The sequence below is a fragment of the Tamandua tetradactyla genome, chromosome 6, assembly GCF_023851605.1.
Source record: "Tamandua tetradactyla isolate mTamTet1 chromosome 6, mTamTet1.pri, whole genome shotgun sequence".
In the NCBI taxonomy this organism is placed as follows: Eukaryota; Metazoa; Chordata; class Mammalia; order Pilosa; family Myrmecophagidae; genus Tamandua; species Tamandua tetradactyla.
In genome coordinates, this window is record NC_135332.1 from 25,542,783 (window position 1) to 25,553,944 (window position 11,162).

General features: G+C 55.2%; 1 long non-coding RNA gene across 5 annotated transcripts; it reads left to right on the forward strand.

The window, feature by feature from the left end:
* The first annotated feature begins 5,987 nt into the window (after window positions 1-5,987).
* On the forward strand, window positions 5,988-11,153 carry LOC143687430 (uncharacterized). 5 transcript variants are annotated; one of them, XR_013177527.1, is made up of 6 exons: window positions 6,710-7,503; window positions 7,914-8,030; window positions 9,438-9,495; window positions 9,882-10,027; window positions 10,246-10,558; window positions 10,795-11,153. It is a non-coding gene; the product is annotated as an uncharacterized LOC143687430 (long non-coding RNA). The 5 variants fall into 5 exon arrangements; XR_013177526.1 differs by lacking the exons at window positions 6,710-7,503; window positions 10,795-11,153 and adding an exon at window positions 5,988-6,362 and having other exon boundaries at window positions 10,246-10,663; XR_013177525.1 differs by lacking the exon at window positions 10,795-11,153 and having other exon boundaries at window positions 10,246-10,663.
* Window positions 11,154-11,162: the final 9 nt, after the last annotated feature.

Sequence of the window (11,162 nt, forward strand, 5' to 3'; positions counted from 1 at the left end):
TAAGGAACCGCCAAACAGTCTTCCATAGTGGCTGCACCATTATGCATTTCCACCAGCAGTGCATAAGTGACCCAGTTTCTCCACATCCTCTCCAACATTTATAGTTTCCTGTTTGTTTAATAGCAGCCATTCTTATAGGTGTGAGGTGGTTTCTCATTGTAGTCTTGATCTGCATTTCCCTTATAGCCAATGAAAAGGAGCATCTCTTCGTGTGCTTTTGAATCATTTGTATTTGCTCTTCAGAAAAATGCCTATTCATATCTTTAGCCTATTTTATAATTGGGTTGTTTGTTCTTTTGTTGTTGAGTTGTATGATTTATTTGTATATACAGGAAATCAAACCTTTGTCCTATATGTCATTTCCAAATATTTTCTCCCATTAAGTTGCCTGCCTCTTCACTTTTTTAACAAAGTATTTTGAGGTGCAGAGGCATTCGATTTTGAGGAGTCCCCATTTATCTATTTTTTCTTTTGTTGCTTGTGGTTTGGGTGTCATGCTTTGGAAGCTACTTCCTATTACTAGGTCTTGAAGATATTTCCCTACATTTTCCTGTAGAAGTTTTATGGTGCTAGTTCTTATATTTAGGGTTTGATCCACTTTGAGTTAATTTTTGTGTAGGTTGTAAGATAGGGGTCCTCTTTCATTTTTTTGGCTATTGATATCCAGTTCTTCCATGCCCAATTATTGAATAGACTGTTGTCCCAGTTCAGAGGATTTGGGGTCCTTGTCAAAAATCAGTTGACCATAGATTTGGTGATCTATTTTTGCACTCTTGATTCGATTCCATTGGTCAGTGCTTCTGTCTTTGTGCCAGTACCATGCTGTTTTAACCAGTCCCTTCCGTTTTGAAGCACCCCCCCCACCCCCGCCGCCACCATTCCACCTCCTGACATCTCTACCTGGGCAGAGGTATCTTGAACCCAGGTCATTCATGCCTGCATGCATTCATTCACTCAACAGTTATTGAGTGTTATCTGCTAGGTTCACTTCTGGGGGCAAAAAAGGAGGCAGGGTCTCTGCTCCATGTCTTGACAAAGAGGCAGGTAACAGCCTAGGACAATGCAGGGTGATAAATGCCTTGAGGGAGGTGAGTCGTTACCCTCCTGCTTTCCCCTTTGACTTCTCCACCCTGGTCAGTTTTATCATCACCCGCCCCCCTGCTCATTCAGAGACTTGCGACATCGTCCCTGTCATCCTGGGTGCCACTGTCCTGTTCTCATCCTCACAGCCTCTCTCTCAGGCCATCGCCTCAGCCCCAGCGCTGGCTTTTGTCCTTCATCCAGCCTCCATGTTGCCCCCAAAGTGGGCTTTCTCAACCGTAGCCAGGCCCCTCCTCAAACCATGAGGCTCAGAAGCAAGAGGGAAGCAATTAACAACATGTAACCCAAATGAGGGGGTGCAAGGGGAGTTCAGAGGTAGAATTCTCGTTTGACATGTGGGAGACCCGGGTTCGATTCCCAGCCCATGCACTGCCCCCCAAGACAAACAACAACCAAAGAAAGAAAGAAAAAACAAACAAAACAAAAATGTCAACAAATAGTGCTGCAGTTAGGGGATACTCTCATGGAAAAGAATGAACTGTGACCCCTGCCATACAGTATGCATAAAAAAAAAAAAAAAGTAACCTAAATGAAAACCATCTACGTAGAAAAAGACCAGAAACAAGGTTGGGGCACTGGTGACTTATGGGACAACAACAGCTTTGCAGGGCATGTGATGCAGGCCTCATTCCTACAATTACCAAAAGCTCACACAGGTGAGTAAGGAAAAGGGGATTATAAATAAATAGGAACAGTCAGTTCCTAAGACACTGGAAGGAAAGTGGCCAAAAAATGTAGGCAAAGATGGTCAATCTCACTCATAATTAAAGAACTGGAAACTGAAACAATAGAGAGGCTATTTTCAACTGTCAAAAAGACAAACATTGGGAAAAAAACACCTGATGATACCTAGTGCTGGTGAAAGGGTAGAGGAAATAGTTTTTCTTTTTCATAATTGATGGATGCAAAAAATAGTAGAACTTTTCAAGACGTTTACAAGATTTTTTTTTCAATCCTGGAAAACGTCTAACACATAACAGCAAAGAGAGGGAGGTGCTATATTATTAACTGGGAAATTGAGCCATTGAAGAGATTAATAATATAATCCGTACTGTCAAATTAAAAAACCGTATAAAGATGCATTCAAAATTAAACAGCGTGGAGCACAGCAGTGCTTGGGTGACCTCTATTGCTACATGATAAAGTCCAAATCCTTTTGAGTGATCTTCCTGGTCAGCTCTCTTTCCAACCTCTGTTCCAGCCGCTCCACCCACTTACAGGCTCTAGGAATCGGCCCAGAGGTTACCAAAATAGGGTTCCAAGGAACCCCTGGTGCAGTGAGTTACTCCTAGAAGTGGCTTCATGGTGGAACAGGTTTGGGAAACCTAAGTGCTAAGCATTTAATCTTCTCTCGGAAAGTTCACTTTGTCAAAGGCTCTGGGAAGTCTGCAAAACCAGCAAACAAAAACTGTTTGGAAGGGGTGTACTTTGCCCTGCTCTGTGCCTTGGCTCTCAGCCCTGACGTACTAACCCAAGCCCTAGTGTCCAAGCTTCACCCCAGCTCAGTGCAGTCAGTATCTGGAAGAACTGGGCCAGCTCTGGTGCCTCGGGGATGACACTGGGGCTCTAAGGGCTGGCTTTGCCTCCCTCTGACCGTATGTGGCCCTGCTCTCCCCCTGGCTCCCTCCAGTCTAACCACTGTGTTCCATCGTGCTGTCCCTCCAAGAGAAAAACCTTGTTTGGGTCTCGGAGTCTTTGCGCTGGCTATTCCCTTGGCCTGAACTACCCTTCTCTGTGCCCAACTGGCTCCTTCCTTAATTCAGTTCCCCCCTTAAGTGTCACCTAGGAGAGGCCTTCCTATCCTCTTGAAGCTCTCACATACCCCTTTGTATTTCCCTGGAGAATGTAAAAGTCCCTGGTTTGTTTATTGCTCATCTTTCCTGATAGACTGCCCACTCCATTTGAGCAAAGCTATTGCTCAAATCACCAAACCCCAGAGCACACAGTAGGTGCTCAACTGCTTTCCTTACAAGGCCCATTTCCTGTAGCACTCCTTTTGCCACCCCCTTGGAAATGTTGATCCAGCTAGAAGCCTGGTGTTCCCCAAACACAACCAGGGCTTTCCTACCTCCCCCACTGATCTCCTGCCTCGTTTTCTCTGTGTGGCCAAGCCCTGCCCTGGCTTTGAAACCCAGCTTTGCTGTCCCTCCCTGTGAAAGCATTCTCCACAGCGTGTCTAAGTGAGTCGCTCCCTCCTCTGTCCTCCCAAGGTGCTTGTGCACACACACCTTTATCCCTGCACAAATAGCATTGTACAGTAATGAACTGTCTGTGTACCTGTCTCTCCCGGCTGGCTGGCCCTCAGTAAGGGCAGGGCTTGGCTGACTCAGATCTGAATTCTCAGCACCCAGCCCAGCAACTGACACATACTGAACGCAATGAATGGGTTCTGAATGAAGTCCAAATTTGGACTCTCACTGCCTGCATCCATTCATAAAGCATCAGTTGGGCACCTGTTGTATACAAAGCACCTAGTTAAACCTTGTGGTGGGTCCAGAGATAAACAGAAAGCCATCTTTTAACTGTAAAGTATTATGATTCCAGGAGGGGAGCAGATTCACTACCAGATAATTCTAACACAAGTGAGAGTGGCTAGCACTAATGGCTGCCACAGTAGGCCAGGGGAATACATTTGTTTTCTGTAAGAAATTACTACAAACCCAGTGGTATAAAGTATCCCAACTTTATTATCTTAAAGTGCTAGAGGTGAGAAGTCTGAATTGGGTCGTAGGGGGCTAAAATCAGGGTATTGGCTGAGCTGCATTCCTTTTGGAGCCTCTAGGGGAGAATCTGTTTCTTGGCCTTTTCCAGCTTCTGGAGGCTGCCCACATTCATTGGCTCGTGGCCCTGCATCACTTTGCCTCACTGTCTGTCGGTTACATGTCTCCTCTGATTTTCCTGTTTCCTGCTTATGAGGACCCTTGTGATTACATCAAGCCCAACTAGATAATCCAGGGTAATCTCTCCATCTCCAGGTCCTTAATTTAATCACCTCTGCACAGTCCTTTTTGCCGTGCCAGGCACATGGCAAAGGTACAGGTTCCAGAGATCAGGGCACAGGCCTGTTCAGGGTTTCATTATTCTTCCTGGCACAGGGAAGGGAGGGTTATATCTCACTGTACAGTCTTTACCCAGCCAGTTCTGGAAGCCATTGAACGTTCAGGAAGTCCCTAATATGTGCAAAGTACCGTGCTGGCTACTTTTGTGGCTATTTTGTTTAATCCTTATGAAGACTTTGTCAAGTAAGTAAGCCTGGTATCTTCATTTTGCAGACAGGGGGTCGAGACTGAGAGAAGGGAAGTGACTTGCCTAAGGCCACAAAGAGCCCAGCTTTGACTTCAGATTCTTTAATTTAGAGTTTAGAGCTCTTGTCATGACTTTGTAGTGCCAGGATTCTGGTTAACTTGATGCCTGATCCTGGGGAGGTAAAGATTTGGAGCTGGAGAAATGTATCACACCCCATGTTAAGTAACGATACTCCAAGGGCCTCTGGCTCTGAGGTAGAAGGGAGCAGGGCCCCCAGGGAGTTTGCTCAATGGAGGGGAGTTTGCTCCCGAGGAGGGGATTGAGGCATCTTCCCGGGTGAGGCAGGCCTCCGCAGGGAGGAGTTAGTGGAGGGAGCTGCCATTCCGCAGAGCCCAGGCACTGTCCAGGAATGGTCCTTCCCTGTCCTCCTGTTTTGCCCTGGGATAGAATGGACAACCTCCTTCCCCAGTGTGGACTTCTTGAAGTGGGGGGTGCTGGGTCCGTCTCACCTCCCAAGGGTACAAGAATTGCAACCGTTCGGTGATCCCCCTCCCCTGGTCCTCTTCCCGTGATCCTCCTCCCTTAGCCCTCTTCCCGTGATCCCCCTCCCCTGGTTCTCTTCCCATGATCCTCCTCCCTTAGCCCTCTTCCCATGATCCCCCTCCCCTGGTCCTCTTCCCATGATTCCCCCTCCCCTGGTCCTCTTCCCATGATCCCCCTCCCTTAGCCCTCTTCCCGTGATCCCCCTCCCCTGGTCCTCTTCCCATGATCCCCCTCCCCTGGTCCTCTTCCCGTGATCCCCCTCCCCTGGTCCTCTTCCCATGATCCCCTTCCCCTGGTCCTCTTCCCGTGATCCCCCTCCCTTAGCCCTCTTCCCATGATCCCCCTCCCCTGGTCCTCTTCCCGTGATCCCCCTCCCTTAGCCCTCTTCCCGTGATCCCCCTCCCCTGGTCCTCTTCCCATGATCCCCCTCCCCTGGTCCTCTTCCCGTGATCCCCCTCCCTTAGCCCTCTTCCCATGATCCCCCTCCCCTGGTCCTCTTCCCGTGATCCCCCTCCCTTAGCCCTCTTCCCGTGATCCCCCTCCCCTGGTCCTCTTCCCATGATCCCCCTCCCCTGGTCCTCTTCCCGTGATCCCCCTCCCTTAGCCCTCTTCCCGTGATCCCCCTCCCCTGGTCCTCTTCCCATGATCCCCCTCCCCTGGTCCTCTTCCCATGATTCCCCCTCCCCTGGTCCTCTTCCCGTGATCCCCCTCCCCTGGTCCTCTTCCTGTGATCCCCCTCCCCTCGTCCTCTTTCCATGGTCCTCCTTCCCTGGTTCTCCTTCCCATGATCCTCCTTCCCTGGTCCTTTTCCCATGATCCTTCTCCCCTCCTCCTTTGAGCAAACTCCCCTCCATTGAGCAAACTCCCTGGGGGCCCTGCTCCCTTCTACCTCAGAGCCAGAGGCCCTTGGAGTATCGTTACTTAACATGGGGTGTGATACATTTCTCCAGCTCCAAATCTTTACCTCCCCAGGATCAGGCATCAAGTTAACCAGAATCCTGGCACTACAAAAGTCATGACAAGAGCTCTAAACTCTAAATTAAAGAATCTGAAGTCAAAGCTGGGCTCTTTGTGGCCTTAGGCAAGTCACTTCCCTCCCCGGTCCTCCTCCCTTGTTGGTCAAGCAGGTGGTTCATAGTGTGGTGGGCTCAGTAGTCAGTGTCAGGACGAGCCAAAGCTGTCTCCCCCTCCCCTGGCAGTGGGTGTCAGGTGGATTAGAGGGGGTGAAGGAAGGAGACAGGCTATGCTCAGAACATCTTGGGCTCCCACGGGGTAGACATGGCCTCCCCTCCCCCCTCCCCCAGTGAGCGCCACATCACAGGGTGTCCATGTTCTGAGGGGAAGAGCTGGCCTTTGCCGTGAGGACTGAGTTGGGCCTACAGAGCAGGGAGAAGACAGAGCCTCCCCCTCACAGGGCTTGGGCTTCATCCCGTTGCCCCTTGAGGAACTTACTTCCGAGCATTAAGGAGCAGGTACAAATAGGGAGCAACCTACTCCCCAGGGGATGGAGGCAGAAGAGCAGAGGAGGCACATCGGCTGGGCTCTGGGGCTCTGGGAGGTGGGAAATGGCCTGAGAGCCTTCAGTCTCTGGCTCCCCCTTCCCCTAGGTCCCAGGGTCCCCACAGCCTAGCCTAGCGCCTCTTCTGCCTGCAGGGCCAAAAGTCGGGTTGGGGATGTGTCCCAGGCATGCCAGGGGCACCTGCCTGAGTTGCTGCCCCTCTCAGCTCCCCACACCTTCCCTCTGCCAGGGCAGAGGAGGGGAAGGGGAGAGGGGAGGAAGGAGAGAGGGGAGGGAGGGGAGAGGGGAGGGAGGGGAGAGGGGAGGGAGGGGAGAGGGGAGGAGGGAGCCTGTTAAGCTGGATTCTTCACCTGGGAAGCAGCAAGATTTTCCACAGGTGCCTCCCTCCAGCCTGGCTTCCCTTCCCAGACTTCCTCCTCACCATACCCACTGGTTCCCAGCCCTATCACCCTGCGCTCCTGCCCTAGGTCCCATCTAGGGTGCTTGGGCCTCCTGCTCCTTTGTGAGGAGGGGCCCTGGGACTAATGTGGCTCTGCCTGGAAGGAAGGGTGCCCCTGGGTGTTGGTGTCCTGTGCCTTGGGTCCATCCCAGGCCGAGGGTTCCTGGAAACAGTCAGAATGGGGTTGCTGAGCGGGCAGAGGGAAGGCTGAGTCAGCTGTCCCTGGAGATGGGAGCACCTGGCTGTCCCCTGGGGTGGCACTGGAGGCTCCCCCTACCCCTGCCTTCCCTAGCTGGGAGGAGGTTCCCTGGAGTCCCAGGGATGTTCCCGCATCTCTCGCAGCCTGGAGGAGGCAAAGGGTGGGGCCCATTTTGGAACCAGACACAAAACATTAGTGGGTGGCTCTGGGGTGTGTCTAGCCTGCTGCAGGGCCCTCAGGACGGAGGTAGGAGGAAACTGAATAGAGGAAGACAGAGGATTCCACCTGAGGGTGGGGCAGCAGGTGGGGCTCGGTGAGGAAAGGCGAGAGGAGGGCGCAGTTCTGAGGGGTGGTTTTGCTGAACATGGGGGGGTGCCTTGGGGGTGACGTAAGGGCTGGGGAACTGTGAGCTCCTCAGCTGGCCCTTCTGTCCCATGCCAGGGAAGGTGCCCGCAGGTGAGAGGGCCTTGCTGTGTGTGGGGTGAACAGAAAGGTGCTGACGGGCAGGGACAGGGGTCTGGGGGTGGGGTGAGGGTCTTTGGGAGCCCTGAAGCCTTTAGATTCCTCTCCCATCAGCCAAGCCAAGGTCCCAGCTGGGAGCCCAGAATGCCGACTTCCAGCTTGGGCTCCTGGGCCTCTCCTGATGTGACACTTGTCCATGGGGGTGGGCAGGTGGCCATGTACTCCCCTCCCAGGTCCTGTCTCTACCCCAGCGTGGGCCTGGCTCCATTACCCTGACAATTCACCAAGCACATGACTATCATCTGCTCAGAGCACACCTTGCCTGGGCACTGGGTGGGAAGTGGAGATGGGTGGGTGACATTGTCCTGGATGGGGGGAGAGTTAATGCTTGGGGCGGTCTGTAGGTTCAGCTGGGCAGATGTGGCCTTCATCATCAGCATCCATCTGCATCTTTTGGACGTCAGCTGTATCCTGGGTCCCAGCTCATTCTCCATCCTGCACCTTCCAGCTACATAGTAAGGGTGGGTACAGTCCAGGGGTCCCCCACCCCCCAGGCTGTCTTTCAGCCTCCCCCCATGAGCAGCTCCACCCTGAAGCTGCTCAGATCCTCGGCAGGACCTGTCTGTACCCCGTCCCCGAGCATGCTGGCTTCTCAGCAATCTCTGGAGAGGAGACATGGTTCTATGAGTGTTGTCAAGTGTGGGATTGGCGTGGAAGGCACTGGGGGGTGCTGGGAATTTCCCCAGCCCTCTTCTTGGGGTCTCTCCCTCTCGTTTCCCTCTTTCCATCTGTACTTGACTCCCAGCAGCCTCTGGGGCCGGAATGAGGAAGCTGTTTGGATTTCCTCCTCTTTGTTCCTTTTCCTTGTCCATGGGGCCAGGCTGCTGATAGCCATGGGGGCTGTGAGCCCGACGCTGCTCCTCAGGCTGCCAGGGGAGAAGGACAGGCCTGGGCAGGAGGAGTCACAGGGGAATGGCCTCTGTGTGGCCTCTGGCCGGCTCCCACCAAGACTTCCTCTCCTGGCAGGGAGAGTGGGAGCTGCCCAAGGCCCTGGCTCCAGGCCCGGTCCTGACGCTCACTGGGCCACCCAGCTTGCACCTCAGTGTCTCTCAGCGTGGTAGCGAGGCTCTGACGGGGTGGCCCTGAGCTGTGTCCGAGGAAGGTCAGGTCTCCTTATCCCTGGCTGCGGACAGCCACACACTGTAGAGAGCCAAAATATCCTTCCTGGAGCCGCGCTTTCCCCTCCATGCTGTGGTGCTAACTTCACTCTTTCGCGGAGGGGGTGAGGCCTTCCTGGGTCAGGGGAGCTGGATGGGACCTCATAGGAATAGACACCCTAAGCAGAGGCAAAGGGGCCTGAGGGTTACTGACATGGGGAAACTGAGGCCCAGAGAGGGAGAGAAATGGGTCCATGGGCGTGCAGGTTGATGTCAGGAGCTGAGGGACCTTTAGGGCCCAAGTGTTTGGGGCTGGAGGAGGCCTTGGTGATTTGGGAGGGAAGGAAGAAGGTCGATAAACTCTCTACCCCTTCAAGTTGGGCCTCAAGACTAAGGTCTGGGAGATTTGGAGGTGGGGTTCCCAAGCAGGGCGAGAGCTGTGTGTGTGGGAGGGCTCTAGGGTGAGGCTCCCGTGGACTGGCCCCCTCCCCAGGCCCCTGACTCTGTTCCAAGCTGGAAGGCAGGGCCTTCTCTTCTTCGAGCCCAGAGTGAGGCCTGGCTGGCAACCCGGGCCTGCCTCAGACTAGGGCACTCAGCTCCTGGGGTGGGCGTGGGGAGCTTCCTGGGGGCGGGGCGGGGTTTCACAGTTGGCCCTTCCATATGGCTCCAGGTTCTCTGGGTTTTCTTCCTTCCCCCAAGACAGTCCTGGCTTGCCAGAGTCCTTCCTGGTATCTAACCTCAATGAAAGAGCGCTGGCGACTTGCCTTTCAGCCTCCCCCCTGAGCAGTTCCACAGAGGTCCCCAGACTTCCCAGGAGGGACGGAGCAAGGTAAAGTCGGATTAATCCCTCTCTCTGTCCCTCCCAGAGAGCCTGCGAGGTTCCCATTTGCGGCCTTCTCCAAGCGAGGAGAGCCTCGCAGTGGTGTGACATCGCGCCCCTTCTGAGCAGGAAGGCCTTGCAGTCCTTCCCACACAGGAGGCTTGGGTGCAGAGCTCCCTCAGGTCAGGGTCTGCTGCTCACCTCGGATATGGGGAGTCCTCGGACCAGGGCATGTGTTGCCCCCATTCAGGCCTGGAATCATCCCAGGAGAGCTCTTCCCCCTCAGACTGGAAACGGAGTTTCCAGTTTCCCCAGAATGGAAAACCTGACTCCCTCCCTGTGCCTGTGTGTGGGCCAGGAGCCCAGGCCACCCACATGCCTCCCTCTTGTGCCAGGCTCGCCCTCTCCTGCCCTGTCCCACGGACCTGGCCACCCCTGGGAGCTCCGCATGCAGGGCCAGCTGCAAACGCCAGTGTCCTGGCAGTGCCTGAACCATGAGCGCCGCGAGACCAGGCTGTGATCCCCCTGTTGGGGGGTGAGGGTACAGCCGCCGGGGTCTGGGGTGGCACTGCTGCCCATCCGGGGCCTGTGGGGGGCCGCGCTTCCTCTGGACGTGGCCCTGCCTGAGGGGGTCCTGGTGCAGTCCTGCTCTTCCTGGCTGGCCTGCCGCCCCTTGCGCCTCCTCTGGGAGCCCCTCTCGGGAGCTGGGGAGGAAGCAGTTCCTCCCTTTACCTCCGCTCCACCCTCTCTCCATTCCAGGCTCAGACCCCCGCCCGGTGTTCACAGAAAAGCCTGCAGGTCCTTGACGAGACCATGGAGCTCCTTTTATCAGAGCTGAGCTGACGTCACTGTTTCTCCAGACCCTCTCAGGGACCCTGGGAGAGGAGTCATCTTTACACCGAAGAGATGGGGCGTGTGAAAAGGCTTGGGTGCAGGGCTCCCTCGGGTCAGGACTGTGTCTGCTCACCTCAGACATGGGGAGCCTTCGGACCAGGGAATGAGCTGCCCCCATTCGGGCCTGGAGTAATCGCAGGAGAGCTCTCCCCTCTCAGACTGGGTCCCCCCAGGGCAGGTTCTGCGTCTCCCCCTCAGGCTGGGCCCCCCCAGGGCAGGTTCTGCATCTCCCCCTCAGGCTGCCCCCCCCAGGGCAGGTTCTGCATCTCCCCCTCAGGCTGGCCCCCCCAGGGCAGGTTCTGCATCTCCCCCTCAGGCTGCCCCCCCAGGGCATGTTCTGTATCTCCCCCTCAGGCTGGGCCCCCCCAGGGCAGATTCTGCATCCCCCCCTCAGGCTGGGCCCCCCCAGGGCAGGTTCTGCATCTCCCTCAGGCTGGGCCCCCCCAGGGCAGGTTCTGCATCTACCCCTCAGGCTGGGCCCCCCCAGGGCAGGTTCTGTGTCTCCCCCTCAGGCTGGAGCCCCCTCAGGACCACGCTGTACCCTGAGGAGGGCCCAAGTCTCTCCCTGGCCGGGTGGGGGCCAGGCCAGCCTCGGGCTCCTGGACCTGTGGAGCCTTGTTCCAGGCCCTTCCTGGCTCCCGGCAATGGGTTCTGTGGATGCCCACCAAGAATGAGCTCAGTGGCCTAATTGCCACTGAGGACGAAGGATCACCCTACCCCGGGGCTGCGGCTCCAACACCACCTTTGTTTCCGAACAGACAATGGGCTGCTAAGTGGCCAGG